Below are 20,594 nucleotides of genomic sequence, written 5' to 3'. Positions count from 1 at the left end.
TGGGCTCACCTCCTAGTCTGGGCTTGCTTTCAGGGTTCACACAGGATTTTAGCTGCAAACTATTTGGTGAACATGTGGACAAATGTAAAAATTTTAGGAGAATCAGTAGTGCCGACAGCTGCGATTTAGAGAGGCTTATTTTGAAAACAAACAAATTAAAAGAATGTGAAATCAGAACTGACCACAGATATTTAACTGTGACAGAATTGCATAGTGAAGTCTTGGGGATTTTCTAAGCAAAATGAAATAATTTCAGTCCATCATCTCTTGCATTGCCCCTCTGCTGAATGTGAGTCACACACAGATTTTACAACATTATTTTCTCTCCTCAATAACTTTCAAGAGCAGTAAAATTAATAACTCATGATACAGAAGTTTAATACAAGAAAGATGCATGTGTACTAGGAGGGAAAATACTACTTCAGCTAGGTGCGAGCGCGGAATCAGGAAAATTAATGCTTCTCGCCCTTGGCCAAGGGCCGGGAAACATTTCCTTTTTCTCTCCTGCAGCGGCACCCGGTGGCACGATTTGGGAAGAGCCGGGGCTGGCCAGGGCGGTGTGAGCCGCTCTCGCGTTTAACTTTTTCTGCCTCTCACAAGCTCACCGTGGCCACGTTTCCAGAGTAATTTGGTTGCTGTTGCTGTAGACATAGACGTTTTTAAGGCACTAAGTCTTACCTATGTTTATTTTCACAAGGCTTAGTCCTTAGACGCGCAATTACAACATTAAATAATTATTTTAGTAGAGTATGTGAAACCTTTGATTTCCCCTTGTAACAGCTAATTTTTTTTTTTTTAATCCTACAAAAGAAAGTTGTTTATTTCAATTTATAGGAGGAAATCCCAGTCATCCTGGAACTTCTGGAAAAAATAATTTGATTTTTGGGGGCAAGAGCATGGCCCAAAGTTTTATTTTATCCTTCTGGTGGAAACAGGAAAGGAAGTGTTTGTCTTGCATACTGTGGAGGAAAATGAGCAACTTACACCTGCCATCTTGTCTCTGGCTGACTCTCACTCCAGATGTACAGCAGCAAACAAGAAGAGAGCCTGAAGAAGTCTCACGAGACCTATAAAGTCAACAAAATGGCTTATGACCTCTTTTTTGTTCAATATTTCATGATATATAAAAAAACCCAAAGCACTGAGGTTTTCCATTTGATTTTCCATTTAAAAGACAGATCTTTTAAGAGTGTAAGGTTTATCACGTCAGGGAAATGGGAAAAGTGTAATTCAGTTGAGACGTTTTTTCAGCTCAGGCTGTTTTCAGCTGTTTGGTTTGTTACTTTTATTTTTTAAACACTAGTACATGGAAAGGAAAGTTTGATATCCCTATCTCTCTCAAACACAAGAATAGAGAATACTGTCACCTCAGATTTCTGAGTAATCTTGATGTGAAAATAACATATGTGAAAATAACAAAACAAGCCTTGAAAATTTCTGGTATTCAATGTAAATAGATAGGTGAGAGCATACTAATACGATGGTACTACTTAAATCAAAGCTTTTGTTGTTTTGGTAAAAATCTGAGTGATCAGACTAATCACATTATCTCTTACCATTCTCACATTTAGAGTCCCTGTTTTATTATCAGTCAAAATGCTGCAGGGAACTAAGGCGTTTGTATAACCTCAGCCTAAATCAACTTCTCTTTCAGATTAAGAATTACCCAAGAGGTGAGCTGCTTCATCCTCTTTTTAGTTTAATTCCTTTCATTTCCGTTCCATTCAACATATACTCTGAACAGGATGTTCTGCTTCCGCCTCTTGTATTTGCAATGCTTTTGTACTCCTAATCCTTTCATGGGCACAGCTCTGTATGTCTCTTCAGCCTAATTTAACTATAGTTTATATGGCTACAAGATAAAGATATTTTATACCTCACTAGTCAAGTGTAAACTATTACAGTAAATCGTGTTATTTTCACAAGTTTGGTAACAAGTGCTAGCTGGCATTATAAGTGTGGAAGTAACACTTTTATTTCCACATTCCTGCTTTCATCATTCACATTTATTTCTTCAGGGGAAGAACGATACTTGATGTCACATTGAGGAGTGTCTCTCTGTACTATATTTAATTCCTGGGCTGGAAAAAGATATTGCCTAAATACGAAAGGTCACAATTAAACTCTGCGGTATAAATGTACCACTCCCGATTTCTGTTTTCTTAAACCGTAACAGCATCTGACCATAACAGAATGGTGTCCTGAGGCCACAGGGAACATTTTCTCAAGCACTGCTTAACTCTGTTTTTCTTTGTTTTTTCTCAGATGTTTTCTGAGCTGCTACAGCAACCAGGAGAGGAGCTGTTGTGCCTGTACTTAGCTCTTGCTTGCATTGAGGCAACGTTCTAGTTCCACAATGATTTAGGTGGAAGCTGAGTTATTTCTAGCCACATTTAGACCTAGCTGTGTTTCCAGGCCAGAGAGATGTTTTTAAGTATACAAAAATCAGACTGTAGATTTTAATAAGGAAAAGAAAGAGAAGAGACTCTGTGCAAGGAAAAGGAATGCTTTTCTATCAGTTTTCTTCCACATTCACAATATAATTTCTTCAGCAAAAATCTGCAACACAAAAGGGGCAAATCATATTTGTTATCTAAAATGTGCTTCCCCAAACATCAACGAGCTTTTTCCTATCTCTTTGCTGGGATCCTTTTCTTCTCCTATCAGAAACCAAGAGCTGACCACTCTTCAAGTGAACTATTCACTCCCTTTTGGGATGTTCCAGTATTGCTCAGCACAAAAGTTCTGCATATATTACTGGGAATGTCTGAAAATGAAAAACAGCGCCAACGGGATTTGTTTCAGTGGAATATGGATTACACAGGCTGTAGTCAGAGTGGAGGGTAAATAGAACACAGACTGTTGTCTCACAACATTGTTTTTGTTCTTAAAATACTCTTTTAAGGTTCAGACATTGCTGTGTAAATATCATTCAGAAAAGTATCTTCTTAAATACATTTTGGGAAAAACACTCATTAGATTAATATCCTTCTATTACTAAATTTCAAACAGTATGCTCCATCTTTTCGAAGGTTCCACAGCTCCGTTATTCTCCAAACACAAAGAGAATGCAGCTAAAAAGCTAACAGACCGAAGCACAGACAGTGAATGCAGCATATTTGTGGAGTGCTTGGAGACAAATGAGATTTTGGCGTAGTGGTGACTCATTTAATTGCACAGCTATCACAAGATAATGTGATAGTATTAACATAAGTAACTATATGCTGCAATTATTCCTCTCAGAGTGTTATATGCTAGCATTTATAACAGTGTTCACTGCTTCTAGCTCATAAAAAAAATCCTGAAAGTATTCTCATTGAGATTACTGTGCAAGCTTTCTGAATAAGATATTAGGTTATGTGTGTCTCTGGCGCTGTTAGTGCCTCTGTCCAGCACAAGTGGCACTGGATGGCACAATTACTCTCAAAGGCAGGAATGGGCAGGTCAGGGCTCGGAGCTGAAGGGCTGTCGCTGAAGGCAGTGCCAGTCCAGCAAGTGGAAGCCTTTAACCAGGCGCTCCCCAACTACAGCACATGCCCCACTAGTGACGCACAAACACCGACGGAATGGCAAAATGTCTCCCCCTATGCACACAGCCCCAAAAAGTAAGGACAGACCAATGAAAAATAAATCAAGGAACACTCTTCATAGACCCATTAACTGAAGGCAAATGGCCAAACTGAACTGAGCAGAACTATTTGATTCTGGAAAGAAAATGGGTAAGAGAAGTGGGCGCTTATAAAGAAATTTGTTAAATTCACATTCTCTGCCAATATATATTATTTCTGACCCTAAAATTGCCAAGGGTCCATGAAAATAGGGACAGTAAACAACACACAGACAAATAATTTCTAAGCCCAAGTGGTAGGAAAAGGACCCTGGAAGCTGATTTATTTTAAAAGTGATCATGGTGGGGGTCAGCCTTATTTTGACAATGTATGCTTTCAAATAATGTTTATTAAACTATGTTCATTTACTCCTTGAATTATGGTGGCCCTAAACCTGGTCTTCACCTTTCCAAAATGCCATCTGAATGGTGATATTACAAATTTAAACAATCAGTCATATGTAAATCAGAGTTAATAGAGCATCCCCTTTGGTAGTTGGACATGCATTATTCAGCTCTGGGTATCTTCTTTTTTCCCTGCAGGCTGAAGCCATGATTAAAATGTTACTTTAAAATAAATGTCTCCACAGAGACAAAGACAGATTTAAAACATAATGGATTCTCTCCCACCATGCTATTAAGGAAGAAAGTTACCTCAGCATGAAGATTTCATTACACTTCACCAAAGACTTCAGATACTCCACTGCAATCTCAAAGATTTCACAGGGCCTAGGTGGATTAAAGCACAGGATCTCTTTAAAGAATATTTTCTTTTTTTTTTTTTTAATACAAGGGTGTAATATTTCCTGGGAAGATGGCTGTCAATGTACATGCATGCCAATTCTTTTTTTAAAAACACACTCTATTATTTTTCTAAAAGTGGCCTGGCACGGTGTAAAGCCTGCAAGGCCAGTATGCATGGTATAGTTCAACATCCAGTTTTCTATTGCATTCTTTACTTAGGAGGTCATTGTGGTTCACTGGGCACAGAGTCAGTTTCCCTTTAGGAGAACCAGATGATTCAAAGCCCTTGTGGTCACCACCACACACCAGATCACTTTGGATCAAAACTTGTATTTCAGTACCTTCTGTACAAATAGTAAAGTATGTTCCAGCAGTGCTCCCCATGGACACTGCCTAGAGAGATGGTCCAAGTACAACACAATACGATTAACTAAGATCCAAGCAGTGGGAGCCTGAGGTTAAACAGAAATGAACATATCCGTATGGATAGAGCCTTTCGGGTTTATGCACGGCTGTTTTCCTAATCTAACCAAAGGAAAAGTAAGTCCATGGACATGTTCCTTTGTCATGGGTTAGCAAGCATAGTCCCGGAAGGGACGTCCTTGCTAAGGGGTGCTTACAGTTTCCTCTGGGAACTGATAGAACCTATCAGCTGGCCAGTTTGAATATGGACAATTCTCTTAGCCACTTAAAGTTGTGATCACCTCTGTGATCCACATTTAAGAATAGGCAAACTCCCCCTCCAAGCTCTCTCTCGTTTCCAGCGCTGGGACAGGTGGCTGCGGGCCCCGTGTGGGGGCCAGCGGGCCCGGCCAGGCCCTGCTTGGGCCAGGCCGGGCCGGGCCACGGCCATCCTGGAGCCGATGGACCTGTTCCAGCCGTGGAACCCCCCCCACTGCCTTGCCGTGGGCAGCCGGAGCGGCTCGGCTCTCCCCCCTCTCCACTGCGATAAGAAAAATTCAACATTCCAGCTGCAAAGCTGCAAGGCCGAGGTGAGATTAACCCTTTTATTGCTGTGAAGAGCTGAAAACCTGAAGGAAGAGAGAGAGGAGATGCTTAAAGCTGAAATTCTGTTGTGAAGCTATGATATATCAGAGTATCCCGTTGTAATTTCATGAAGATCTGGGGGGTGGAGTGTTCAACTCATAAGCAAAGGTACCTGCGCTGAGATAGGCAGATGCTGACGCAGCTGTAATTTCATGAGAAGTTTGAACAGGGAGAGATGGACCAGATGAGGACTTTTGCTCCAAATGGGAAAGGAGAAAACCTCAGTTCCTAGAGATGCTCCCAGAGATAGTCCTAAAGATGAAGATGATGAAGACCCTTTGCTCCCAGGGAAGGAGAAGGGCCTCTGTTTTTGTTTCTGAACGGCTCAACCTTAAAATTGTACCCCAAAAAACTTCAAGAGTGGACCCTCGAAAGCAGTTGCGGGAAAAGCTGCAAGTCGGGGGAAAGGACTCACACGCAGGCAGAGAGACTCCTCTTCCTAAATGGACTGAACAATATTTGGAAGTGGGCGGCTGTCTCGTTGTGATACTGTTTTCATAGCATGAGCAAGAAGAGACTTCTCTTTCTAAATGGACTGAACAAGGTTGTTATGGAAGTGGTAAACAGACTGAACATCTTAAGGGTTGTCTTTTTTCATTGTCAGTGGGAGAAGGGAGGAAGGTGGGGGGAGGAGGAGAGTTCTGAAGGTGGTATAATTTTTTTTTTCTTCTTTTAGGTCTGTTAATAAACTTCTTTATATTCTTTCAAGTTTGGTGCCTGTTTTGCATTTCTCCTAATTCTTATCTCACAGCAGATAAACAGTAATGAGTATTTTGGACCAAACCACTACATCCTTCCATCTTTCATAGAGCTTAGTTGCCCTTATACGCTACTAGACAACCACTACTACTAGATAGATCAGCCTGCAAGCCTTAGGAATTGCCTGTCCCAAATGGCAGGCACTCCTTGGCTCTTTCCTCTTTGATGAAGCTCATGCCTGCCCTACCACTTGAGTCTGAACTTCACTGACACTAATTTTTCCTAAGTATCAGAAGTCAAGGCCTTTCTCTCCAGATATCATCACTTCAAACAGGCCTAGATTAGAGCAGGAAAATGCAAGTATGAGACTCTGCTTAAATTTACTTCCTTGAAATCCAGGCTGCTGCCTGACGCTTCCGGTAGTTCTTGCTGCAAGTGCTGCATAGCAAATTCACCATGTCTGCAGTTTTGACATGAAATTATGATGCAGGATTACTCAAGAATACTCTTTTTTTGTGCAATGGTCACACAGAAATTCCCTAGGACTGATCTTTAAAAGCCCTAGTCTGTGTCAGGATTGCTGGAGTCTGTAGAGCTCATACCTAACTTACCAAATTTCACAAAACCAAAGCAGTATTAAAATAACTTAGTTACATTTGTCTTCACATCTTGAAACATGAAAACTCTGAAGAACAATCTTGAATTATTATTGGAGAAGTACTTATTTTGTGCTTATAGCATATGGGATCAAAGGATTCTATTGTGTTTTTGTTGAGCAGAAAGCTATGTAAGGAAAATTATCAGCCTCCAAAGTAGAAAAGTCTAATAATAAAAGGTTTAGGATACCTGCAACTGTAAATAATTTGGTCTAATAAAAACCGTCGAATACAGCTGTGTTTATTTTTGTTTTTCATTCTATATTAAATATGAGACTTTTCTGTCCTACACTTGAAGTTAAAAGGCTGTGAATGGAGCCAAGCTAATACCTGAGATAATTTTTTAACTATTGAATATGCTTTTATCTGGGTTTGCTTTCTATTGGCGTCTGCCAGTGCCCTGATGAACAAAGGCAGTGGCAAAGCACAGAGAAGCATTCTGACCTCAGAATGTAGAATTTGCACTTGTGTCTCACTTCCACTTAGAAGAGACAATACAAAACCACATAAATGATGCTGCCAGTCAAAATAAGCAAATATCACTTCAAATACATAAAACTTGCCATGATCTGCAGATGAGGAAGCAATGAGAGCACCAGTGCATGGCTCTGCTCTACAACCATTAATTTATATGCAGCAAATGTGTATGGGTCTGAAGACAAGAGCAATGCTCAGCATTGTACAGTTGTAGAAATAGATCTGCAAAGAAAATGCATTAGTCAAAAAAGTCAAGCTTCTGACGAAACACAGCTCAGTTCTTTACCCACAGTTATACGGCCAGGGATGTTGCAGAGGCCCATGAGCAGAGCAGAAGTGGCCCCCCCACCCCAAATGAGTGAGAGACCCAGATTAGTTAACCACCATGCAATTAGAAAACAGCATGCATGACATGACTGAAAGATGAGCAACGCGTGAGACCAGAACAAATGGCCTGTGGGACAATATGGGGCAGCTGTGGGGAAGTAAGCCAGGACTTCAGGGCTGAGGCAGGTTGTGGCATCCTTCCTTCTAGGACAGAAAAATGGATGAAACATAAAGCAAGGAGTGATCTATAGGGGAACTGTGGTGAATGCACATAGATATCTGAATATGAGTACTTTCTTTATTCATTTTGTTTAGCTGTAAAAGAAGAGTATATCTAGAGATAAATGAGTATTGTTGTTATAAATTTTTTCTGACACACATTCTCTATTACGGCCAGAGAGAAAACAGATCAATAACCTTAAGTACTAATTTCCGGAGCTCCAACAACACAGTCCTTTCAGAGCAGTAAAAACTGCAACCAGGATTCTTGAACACTATATAGAAATAATTTGCACTAGTTTGATGCCTCCTAAAAATGATAAAGTTCTGTTTCCACATACAAAACAGGAATTCTGCATGTTTGAGGTAATGTGATTGACCAGCAATACCCTAATTTTCATCACATTTTGTTTTGCCGTAAATGTTGCTAAAAAAAAAGAAAAAAATCAAGCAGTCTTTATCTGAAATTATATTAAAAACAAAATTTTCCATGTGTCAAAATTATTAACACCACCAGCAGCCCAGCTGGATTCCTTCTGCTCCCAGAGGAAGATCAGAATTAGGATGAATTAGATCCCTTCCATACCATTATACCACTTTGCTTGTCTCAAAATGTGGGAGGAAAACTGTTAGCGCTGAGGCCAATTTGTTGTTTATGTCATCTATTTGCATACTTAATTAATGCAAATTACCAGCCGCTACAGAAGTTTCAGACAATGACAACAGTTACGCTCCAGTTTTTCAAGTTAAAACCTCCAGGAGGAAAACACGGCTGGTTTATATTTTCCCTACATCAATGACAGCATTTGCCAGGTTTTATTATTTGATTCTGCTTTTGGAATTAAAAGCCAGGGAATAATTACTTAAGCAGGGAAAAAGAGATTATAATGAGGCTTAGGACTGGGCAGATGAGAATTACCAATGGGAAACAGTCCTTTTTCCCATAGAGCAAAATAAGTAGTAGTAGCTCTTGGCATGACCTGGAAAACAATACCATACTGTCCTGAGCAAAGAAGCTGTTTCTGCGGTGTCGGCTTTTTCTGCCTTTTTTTTCTCCACTCCTTTTCTGAAAACGGTATGATGTGAAAGAATTTCGTAGTACTAAAATGATAATGGAAGTCGTGAGAGGGCTTTGCAAAACAAGCTCAGTGTGAGTGCTGCTAGAATGAAGCCTACAATGATTAGACTTCTGAATAATCAGGCAAACAGCCCATATTGTAACAAGCACTGTTTATGGGGCTGAAGCAAACACAGACAAGTTTGATTCACATGCCTCAGTAAGCGCAAAAACACTTGTAACAAGGAGCCTTGCAAAGTGAGCAATTAGGGCTATGGAAACAGCCTCTGCCCTACCAAGATCACAAGCTCAGTGAGAGGTGGGAAGCGCTCAGCTAAGCTGGGATGTTCCAGGGAGACGGGCTCTCAGCTCCCAGATAGGCAACAATGGCAAAACCAGCCCCTGACTGGGACTCTGTTCCCTATACAGCTGCATCAGCAAAATGTTGCCAAATATGTCTGAGCAGAATTATGTAAAAATCAAGCAAAATAAAGCCCTACAAAAAAAGCACTCTAAATTTTTGAGAATTTCTAAAACCACTGCAAAAGGTATAATTTTGGTAAGCAGCGCTTTGTTGGCTTTATTACTAAAATGTAATATAAACAATTCCAGCTGCAACAGCTGAGGCACAGTTTTCTGCTTGCCATAAATGTGGATGCACAGAACTGCTTGGGTCTAGAAGTACATCACAGGTATATTTACTCTACATGAATATGATATTCCAAATGGATGGGTCTGCTCCAAAGACCCTAAGGGTTTTCATGCTATGATTTGGGCCAGTTGCAATTGTTACTATGATTCTCCAGGGAAGAGGCTCACCCTGCTTCAAATACGGATCACCAGGGTTTTGTGCTGTCCTGTAACAAAGCACATGTAGGGGTAGGAGTGCCCAGCTGTCAGAGATGACACTTTTCCTATCCAGAAATGCACCTTACTCCTGGGTAAAATTAAAGGCAGCCCTTTAACCACTACTGCTTCAGTATTTGACTGCAACTTCCATGTCTGACCACAGCAAAAGGCTCCTTTTCTAGGCCGTGGAATTCATTGGCTGCAAATGACATAGGATACTCTTTCAGCATCAACATTTTTTAATCACCTACTTTCTTATCCTTTAACAGAAGAAACAATGGCAAAGTGTTGCATTAAATACACTGGAGAAGCTTCAGCAAGATTAAACACACTGTCCTAAAATGTGTGTAGCTTTTAGTTTTCTCCTTGTGAAAAGAGTAGTAACGTTGATCTTGTCCAGTGTCAGCTTTTCTCTACCAGTTCCTTTTTTTCCTGAAGTCCCAGGGGGCCTGACCTCTTAAAACCACCTTGCAGCCTATTTCTGACCTCCTTACTTTTACCAGTTTGGTGTCTTGTGTCAATCTGTCTGTATTAGAAATCAAAACCACAGGATAGTACAAACAGAGAGATAGAGCAAAGAGACACCTACTCTAAAACTCTAGTTCCTTTAACATCACTTTAACACCACTAGGTCCAAAAGGACTTGGAAATACAAAATTAACACATATTACAGTTAGCTGGAAGATTCACCACTATTGTTTTTTTCTTCAGCTTTGTGAAAGCAGCAGTGCCACAGACCCCATGCAGATGCTCTGCTGAGTGCCAGGCAATCTGTTGGTGTAATAAAGCAGATCATTGCATGTCAGAACCTCATTTCCATGAGCTTGTTGTGTGGTCTTATCATACTTGTTTGCCACTTAGGGATGTTACTGAAATTCAATAATTATTCATGAAATGCAATAAAATATTCTAAATATATCCAAGTCAAATCAAACTGGTTTTTATTTTATCCACTTGAATTTTTTATTTTTTTCATGTTAGTGTACTAGATTTCTCTGCTAGTCAAGACATGTGTCTCTTGAAAATCATTACACTTGGAATCCTGTTTGTTCTGTATATAATTAGACAAGAATTTGAAGCTAAGTTTACAAACCCCCTCTTGAGCCCCAAAGCTTGTTCTCTTTTCAACTGTATCAGGTAGTCCAAGAAAAAAAGTAACCCCTACCTGTAAACTTTGTCATTTTAAGAATTCTAAAATATTTTAAATATGTATTTGAATGTATTTCACATGTTTTTAAACTTTTAACATACCGTTCTTTACTACAAGACTATTAGGGACTGTCAAGTGAAAATCAGAACGTTTAACTAATGTCTCTGAACAGTTAATGCTTTCTGTGAAACTCCAAGGACATAACAGCTTTCTTTCACATTAAGCATATTTCAAAAATAGTTACAAATCAGTTCCTTCATGTAAGCTGTGTAAGATTAGTACTACTTTCCAAAAATTATTTTGCCAGGAGATGGCATCTGCTATACATATTTGACGCTGCTGAAACAACAAAGATGTACAGGCTGCTCTAGAAGAAAGCAAATATATAATTAATTTTGCCCACTCTGCGTTCCAGGGCCTAGACACTGGGGGATATATTCATTATATAATGACACTCAGTTACTTCAGTAAAAGTAGAATGTAGCCCCAATCTTAAATACAATCACAGGAAAAAGTGCTGTTTGTTGCACAGTAAGTGTGTATTACAGAACTGTCATTTCCTCTAACCCATGATCATTCAGAATTGACATGGTTCCACTTCAAATTTTATGTTTGAGTCCTCTTTCCCACAAATTGAAATGATGTGTTTGTCCTCGACACCAAAAACTTCAACAGGAATATTTTGCCTTCTTAGGTAAAGCAGGGGGTTTATTTAAAACTGAAACTTTGAATTCTTAAATACTAGGATTTTGCCTTTTCCTCTTTTGTTGTCTTTCTGCCCATTCTTTAAGACAGAAAATCTTCAGTTTTACCTTTCTTTGTAGCATTTTAAAGCAATTTTTGCTTCATAGCAATCATAGTGACAAAAGGAGACGGAAATTATAAAAAATGTCATAAACCTGGGCACTATTTGTTTTATCTCTCAGTCACCCAAAATAAGTGGGGGATTCTCTAGAATGGATCTTTCTCTGCCCATAGATTCAATTATTCCCCCAGGCTTGTAATGGTTGTGGATCTTCGTAAAGACATTCCCACCTTAGCACCAGTTTTTTACAAATGTTCAGGATAACCTAAACTTTGAGACAGAAGCTTTTATTGCAAAGTAGGGAAAATTGCCTGTGTCTGAACAACTCTGAGTTAGCAGTGGGGCAGAAGTTCCAGGACATCAGCATCCGTGAAACCTGAAGTTACAGTAATTAATGATGCCCCTGTTCGCTTGCATATGTCCTGCATACTGGCAAGATTTTTCAGTAAAACAGAGGGCCATGGGCAGGTCAGAAGGCTTTGGAAAATATGATAGCTAAGTGCTATCAGAAGGAGAAGAGGAGCCATAAGTAAGTCCTTTGGGAATACCTGTGAGGTTTTTCTTGCTGAGCTTCAAATGCTTGAATAAGTCTGTGCCTTTCTGGGAAGTAGGCACTGTCCACCTCTAATATTTTTTAGCCTATTATTTTCTCAGTATAAGTGTTTCATGCACTATTATATTCAGAGAAGGATAACAAAGTACTGGTGGGGAGAAAGAAAGACTTTTAGGGACCTCTTCGGACACTAGAATTTAAATTATGCGCCAACACGTGCAAGGCCTGGAAGGACCTGTTAAACGGAAGGCTCCAGAATACAGGCAAGGCAATCTCTTTGCCAGATGTGAATTTTTTAAAATGAGATGAACCTACAAGAAATGCTTGTTCACTGCTTCTTGCTGTTGCTCTCCAAAATCAGTAACTCCATCTCCCCACTTCCAAACCATCGCTCTCCCAAATCCAGATGCTAGGTTTTGCCCTCAAAATCACTGCTCTCTCCAGGAATCTGAAATCTCTACACATACTCTTGATTTCTATATAGTCTATAGTCTATGATCTGATGTGACTTCTTAGATTTGCTGGGTTTTTGCACTGCTGCTAGGTTTTGCCCTCAAAATCACTGCTCTCTCCAGGAATCTGAAATCTCTACGCATACTCTTGATTTCTATATAGTCTATAGTCTAAGATCTGATGTGACTTCTTAGATTTGCTGGGTTTTTGCACTGCTGTTCAAAAAAGTTCTGTAAAATCAGAATTAGTCTCTCCTGTCTTATTTTCATTCAAATAGTAATTCGTTCCTTTTAAGTCACTACTTCTAGATGCTGGCATTTTCTCACCATATTAGGACAATGACTTCAATGGAAAAAACCTCAGGCTCTTTTTAATGCAAGGAAAATCTGTGAACTAACAGTCAAAAGAGTTTTCATTAAAATCCATGTAGATTAAAAGGCTAAAAATTCAAATTAGTAGACAAGGCAATCTTCCTAGGGGGAAAACAACAAGGCAAACATTGATGCTCTGAACAGCACACAAAAATGAGAAAACATTGGAGGTTTAATTGTGACAGTGTACTGAAAATAAACTAGCTCAAAATGTCAAATGGTGAACAAACTTCACTTTTAAGCACTTCACTAAAACACGACATAAGCTTAGATACAGGATGAGAAGAGTACAGAGCACTGAGCCATGCAGTTTAACACCCTATTAAGAAGGTCTCATATGCAATTCCTACCTGACACTACCCAAGATCACCAGCCAATTAGCAATAAGGCCAGAAAAATAGTTTAGCTATTTTGATTTCCTATCCCCCAAGCTATTTGTTCAATCACAGTACCATCTCAGCCTAGTGGTATTTTGTGTTTATTTCTTCCAATTTCATGCCTTCAAGCACTTTTTACAGTATCTATAGGTAGTACCTGTCTGTTATTTCCACTTTGCCCATGGAGAAATTGAAGATATTTGTCTCAAACAATAGAACTGCTCATGAACAGTTGAAAAAGTAACACTGAATCCCCATTTACAGTTGACTACTAGGTGCAGATTAAATGATCATTGATACAGGTAGGAATCTTGACACAGACCTGCAATTTTTCATTGTGGCAACAAGTGCAAATATCAGAGTAAATTCCTTTACCTGTTTTTTGAAGTATAGCTCTGCATCGAGGTAGTCTTTCTTTGGGTTTGAGGATCAATCTCCTTAAGAAAACCAGTTCCCAAAGCTCCCATATAAGGGAATATTTAATCAGTAACTTAATCTCAAGTACTAATCAGGATACTTATTTGATAATTGATTATTAAAACTATAACTACATCTTTATTGTCATTATAATTGAGGGTTTAATTCTATAGCAAACAGACATACAATTTGCATGTGCATAAAACTCAGTGGGTGCTCTTTTAAAAGTCAACTAAATTTAATATACTTAACAAAAACTAGGTTATTAAATACAAATTAAAGCTGGAGACACACAAACTGTAATGTCACCCTGTTTTATATTCTTGGGTTACTGCATCAAGGATCATTTTTCAAAACAAGTTCACAAGACTTTTAAACAACTATCCCAGCATGTGATGGGGAAATAAGAACACCAGAGCGATAATCACTGTGCAACTTATTAGTAAAGCTCTGTGGAGTAGCTCACTTATAGCTATAATTAACCAAATTTGCTTCTTGAAAAGAAGCAAACTAGTTGCTGGTGCAACTAGCTCTATATTTCAGGAATTCCCTACAGAATAACAGATTTTTAAATAAAGCAAATCTATATATATATTTGGAGTTTTAGAGTTTATTACTTGATAAGGGGGATGATCCTCTCATGGATTCATGTCAAATTAAATACAGTATTTTAAAAATACCAGGAATTAATTACAGATGCCCAGTGGAAGAAGTGTACATGTGAGATCTGTACTATACATAAATTATTTGCAAACCGTTGTAAATCTGGAATGAATAAAGTTGCAGCTGATACTGCTTTATTCAAAGTAGCTAATCCTAAAGGTGAGCATGAAAGTTATAGAAAAGGTTTTGCAGTCCTGAGTGACTGGAGAGCAACACTGCTGAAGAATCATTTCTGTTTCTGATAAGATCAGAACGAGCAGGCATGGAATAAAATTATCAGGTAACAAAAAGAAAACAAAGTGAAGTGCTTTTCCACAAAGGATGAAAGAAAAATATGGATTCCCATGCTACAGTAAAATCCAGACAGCAAAAATACAAAAGGTGTTGAAGAGGAGTTCTTTAAATTATAGAGGATAAGCACTTTAGTAAATAATAGATGTGACAGTCCAACACAATCCTGAATTGTTTATGTTAATAGGAAGTAGCTGGTTTTTTATGAAATACTAGATTACGAAATAAACTGAGTAAGCTTCAGATACAGACTCAAGGCATCCATCTCTACTTTGGTGAAGGTGTTTGAGCCAGACACCATACCTATCCTGGGACTGGGCCAAATTCTCCACAAAATTACACGATGGACATGCTTTTGCTTAAAATGCAAAATCAGCACTTCTCCTAGCCATTATCGGCTTAGACTGTAAAAAGGCAAAGAACAGCATCTCCTACACCCCTAAATGCCCATATTTCTCTTACACCTCGCAGATAAAATGAAGGTAGATGCTCTAGAACATCACCCTGCAATGTGGCAGCTGCAGCAACAGATCCTATTTAACATCTTAGGTTAGAGACCAAGCTGCACAGGAGCTAAAGCAGATTAACTCACATCAGGCTCCTAAATCCTAGGAGCCTAAAAATGGCATTCTGTATGTTTGCTTTTCACAGTCACATAAAATAGGCTTTGGTTTTCATCTATTCACTAGAACTTGGGTAGGATTTTATGCTAAGAGGCTGCTTACCTCCTGAAACAGCCTCTGGTTTGAATCACAGGGGCCTTTTTCTTTCCCTCAGTTGATGTTTTCAGGCCCTTCGTTATTGTTTCCATTCCATTCTTAGACGAACTGCAGAAAGGTATGTGCTGCATACTCTCTTTTTGTGCAGAGTTGTATGCAGCAGTCTCTGCAGTAGAGGTGTCCCATGAGCTCATCCCCTGAGAGGAGCTTCTTGCCTGTCCTGGGACCATGACCTGGAGTCTCTCCCTGTCACACAGCTGCACGTGTGCCATACTGTCCTCTGAGCCATCACACTGGCCTGTGGGGCAGCTTTTAAAGCAAGAGCATTGTGTAAACTTGGCATGTGACACACTCAGAAAGCTACAATTTTCATATTGTATCTCCTTACCAATTGTAAATCAGTCATTTTAAGGATGCTTTCCATTCTTGCTTCCCTTTAGGCATCTCTTATTTCTCTCTGGAAAAAGAAAAGATGTAGTTTATGGCTAACTGCAGGACTGAAATGACATATATAATAGCAACAGCAGGCAACAAATGTGTCCCTAAAGTGGCAATATGGTGCCTTTTGTTTTGTTTTAAGACTTTGGAGTGATAGACAAATTGTCTTTCTGAGCTGCAATTTGAATAGTTACAGGGAATTTAGAACACAACGTTATGCATGTTCAGTAATAAGGACTGCATAGTCTGACCTCTTTGAAAATTGAATGACAGGAAAAGACAATCAGGAGGGCAAAATATTGATTATTATGCATAGGGTTATTAGCAATAAAGCTTAACAGTAGTGTTTGGGTTTGTTTTGGTTTTTTTTAATTTCCTTGCAGTCTTCTTTTATTTTCAGTTAAAAAAGACAAACCAAACACTTTCTGATCAGATATTTTTACATGAAATTGAACTCTGGCCCATTTGTGGGAACAAACAGAGCCTGCATGGAACACTTTTGCTATTAGAAAAAGAGATGTTTTATATCTAAATATAATGGTTTACATATATGAGAACCTCAAATTCCCCCATGTAACTATTTAAAGGACTGATGTTGCCACTCTATCCACATGAGTAATCCAGCTTGCATCTCTCTGAAGGGATGCCAAGGACGGAGTATGTCCCTGACCATGTCCCAGTGCCCAGACACAGACAAGTACAGCACAATCCCCTTGTCACATACAGGACAAACACCATTCCAGGCACAGGAATGCAGCAGGACAAGAGATCTGGAAGCCACAACGTGTTTGAAGCTTTCCAGCTCTCTTTTCTTTCCCTCAGACTGAGCTCTCAGAGCACCTCACAGGGGCAGGTGCATGGAAAAGGAAAAGGATAGGGGATGAGACAGCTGAGCACCTGCAGCAGTCACTGACTTCAGCTGCAGTTGTATGAGCTCACATTTCTAAAACCACTGTGCCAGGAAAAGTGATGCCACAGTGCAGATTTTGGTGTCGGCTGATCTGAAGAAGGGATCACTGTCTGAATACATCCTGGTTAAGAATTTAAGGGCGAGAAACAACAGGCACCCGGTGGAGATTCCCTGTTACCGGGATGGGGCAAGAGGTGCTCTGAGCAGCATCAATAGCCGCTAGCTGAGAGCCCCCCACCCATGTCCTTGTGGCTGTAGCTCATTACTCACTTGGCAGCCCCTCTACATCTTGCTTCACTTCTGTCAATGACTTTAATTTCACTTTTCTCTCTGTAGCATTTGCTTCCTCTCTCTTTGCCTCTCCCTCTTTTAAAACTTCTGTGATATCTCCTTATACTTCCCTTTGCTTATTGAAAGGAAAACCTGAGATGATCATGCCGGTATATTATTTGATCTTTTGAAACATGCACCAAAATTTCAGCACTGTCATGGGTGACATTTTATCAAAATTATTTAGTAAGCTGATTTGTTTCTATTTGTAAATGTGTTCTTAAGGGGACAACTCTCATTTAACAAAACACGAAAATTAAAATTAAAGCAATAAAATATATATTAGAACCTCATTAAAATTAATCCCTGAATACAATGTTTTCAATATAAGATCATTTCAACATTTGTCATTATTTCAGGCTCTGTGTGTTTTCCCAAACTAAAATACATTAAGGTGTGGGTGACGTTAAGAATATAGATCAGTATTGTTAGATTATTTGGGTAGATTATATGTTATCCTTGTACTGAGGGTCCTAAATGAGAGAAATTAAGGTTAAGGATTACAGCGACATGTTTTAAGGATGAAAATGCCTCAATAGGGCATTTAAACAACCTTATTTCTGTCCTTTGCTTGCACAAATCCATTCAGTGTCTGCCATAAAAATACTTCTGTATGCAGTCCTAAATTAGACTAAACTGTCTTTTCCAAGTAGATTACACTCTAATTCTTTATTATTATTATGTCAGTGTTAAAAGCTGGGTTTATTTCCTGAATTTTCCTATTCTCACATGCTACTAGGGGGAGCTGAAAACCCACCACAGACCAGTTTCTCTCTCCTGGATCTCCGCTCTTTTCAGGTAGGTGGGGTGAGTGTCTGGTTGTCACAGGGCCACAGGCGACAAGACAGCAGGGGACCAAGTGTCTCCAGCTGAGGGCAAAGAGCGGGAGCTCCTCTCGTGGTTGCCATGGCAGCCAGAGCCATCCCCACACCCGGCACCGGTAACGGGCACACCGTGATTCCACACTCGCCTTCCACTTGCCCCTCATCCAGCGATGCACTGCTTGCTTGAGGTGCAACTGCCAGAAATCACTCTCCTCTCAAAGCTGCTGTGGGTCTTGTACTTCCATTCAAATTCCGCAATGTGTACCATGGTTGTTGGGACCCTCCCCCTGCCATGTGGTCCTGGGAGAGGGGCCCTGGGCGGGAGGCACAGGGTTTCCCTGCCCCTGGTCAACCTCGTTCCCCATTGGTTGTTTTGTGTTCCCCTGCATGGGCAAGGACCCTCGGGTCCTGTGATTGTCTCAGTTCCTCGGCAGATCCTCAGCCATGTGGCTGGAGAAATAAATATCTCTCTGAAACATCTATCAAGAATCGGTCCGTATATATTTCTTTTCCACGGGCCTCATCGTTTGATACGCGTGTTGCAGTATCCTCACTGTAAAAAATGGTGGATAATGCTGGCAAGAGACCGATCCCTAAGGACAGAAAATTCATGAGTAAAAACCCCTCTAGATCTCTCTCTTCTTGCCTTGGTTTGGATATTCTCTCTAAATTATAGAGGAACTGTGGAAAGACTCTTGGCTCTCAGAGCCGCATATGAACATTTATCTTAAACTTGAAAAGATTCTTGAACAACGATTTGTAAATTTAGCTTAATTCAAGCTCAGAAAGAACTGAAACACTTCCTGGCATGGTTGTTTAAGAACTTTTTCTATGTTTCTTGGGATTTAACTCTTACCAAAGACTTTTGGAAGACCGTTTGGACACAGTTAATTTTTGAGTCAAAATATATGCCGATGGAAGAATATTTCCGTGAATTTTATTTAATTACCGAGACTGTTGAGCAATGTCAGCTGTGTTGTGTCCTGGCGAAAGGAAGCCTGCCTCAGAGTCCGTGTGACCGAGGCCATGTGGACCGAGCCCTCTGCGAGCAGCAGCGAGGCAGTTCCCGCGTGCGGGCAGAGCAGCACGAGCTGCAGTGTTGGCAGCAGAGCAGAGCGAGGCGCGGCGGGAGCGGGGCGACCCGGCGGTGCCCGCCTGGCCCCGCGCAGCGCGTGGTGGAGCGAGCCCCGTGAATGCCTGACCGAGAGGGGCAGTGCGCGGGCGGCGGCTGGCAGCGATGGCAACGCGGGGCCGCGCAGAGCCCAGACGCGCCGGAGCAGCGCCGCTCGGAGAGCGCGGAGCAGCCGCAACGCGGGGGCCCAGCCGAGACGTCGGAGTCGGCGACGCGGCGGCCACGCGGGACCAGCAGCCACGACGAACATGCAAGCGTGTGATAGGAGGAGTTGTAGCAACAAAAATCACAGGAACTGTGAAATGGTACAATGTCAAAAACAACTATGGGTTTATAACACGAGATGATACAGGGGAAGATTTATTCATCCATAGAACTGCCATTAAAAGGAATAACCCTAAAAATTACCTGCAAAGTGTAGGAGATGGGGAAGTTGTACAATTTGATATAGTGCAAGGAAAGAAGGGTTTACAAGCAGCAAATGTTACTGGGCCTGGAGGTATTCCAGTCAAAGGCAGCCGTTATGCACAAAATTATAAACAATATCCATCCCAGCAATTTCCCTACCCACATCCTAACTTCCCCCTTTTACCCTATACCCAATATGAACCTTTTCCTAAGTTTACCCCATCCCCAGTTTATTCCTAATCCATTTTTCACCCCATGGCTTCCCTACACAATTCCCTTTCCCTACAACTCCTCTCTGATGCCGAGGGGGGGATGAAAAGGGGGAGGGAAGAAATTAAACCCTCTCCTGCCTCAGTTTCCCCACAGAGCATGCCCGGAGGGTTCTGTCTCCCTTCTGTCAGCACTAAGATGTTCCACAGAATCTGATTGGACATTTAAAGACTCAGGAGGGTGGCTTGTTTTGTTTTAAAACTGTCCTTGTTATCTCATGTTTATCCAGTTGTTTTCAATGTTAAGTTTTAAATCTCTTTTTGTTAAAAATAAACGGGTGAAATGTTGGGTCCCTTCCCCCCTGCCATGGAGCCCTGGGAGAGGGGCCCTGAGGGCACAGACACGGGGTTTCCCTGTCCCTGGTCAGCCTCGTTCCCATTGGTTGTTTTGTGTTCCCCTGCGCGGGCAGAAGGACCCTTGGTCCCGTGACTGGAACAGTTCCTCGGCAGAGCCCCGGCCATGCAGCTGGAGAAATAAACATCTCTGAAACATCTACCAAGAATTGGTCCATATATATTTCTTTTCCACGGGCCTCGTTGTTTGATACATCATGTTACAGTATCCCCACTGTAACAAATGGTGTGCAATGTATTTGGTATTTACCCCTGGAACAAGATTCAAGCATTTCTGTTACCCACATTCAATACAAATTGTGTTGCCAGGGGTTTTACAAGGCTTGGCTATGATCCTAAGCAAACTTTTTTTACTTGAAACGACTTCATTAGATTCCATCACTATCCCTTATTTTACTCAAGCTTTCTTGCAGGCTCAGGGAGATGATAATGACATAATGGCATAAAT

The 20,594-nt window shown here is 40.6% G+C and overlaps 1 long non-coding RNA gene across 1 annotated transcript; it reads right to left on the bottom strand.

The window, feature by feature from the left end:
* Positions 1–402: 402 nt before the first annotated feature.
* Positions 403–15,993, bottom strand: LOC116443683. Its single transcript, XR_004240023.1, has 3 exons — positions 15,870–15,993; positions 15,488–15,790; positions 403–1,067 (listed from the first exon to the last, which is right to left on the bottom strand). It is a non-coding gene; the product is annotated as an uncharacterized LOC116443683 (long non-coding RNA).
* Between the last annotated feature and the right edge of the window lie 4,601 nt (positions 15,994–20,594).

Source organism: Corvus moneduloides, chromosome 1 (assembly GCF_009650955.1).
Source record: "Corvus moneduloides isolate bCorMon1 chromosome 1, bCorMon1.pri, whole genome shotgun sequence".
Taxonomy (NCBI): domain Eukaryota; kingdom Metazoa; phylum Chordata; class Aves; order Passeriformes; family Corvidae; genus Corvus; species Corvus moneduloides.
Note: the sequence above shows the minus strand (reverse complement) of the source record. Positions and strands in the feature narration are given on the sequence as shown.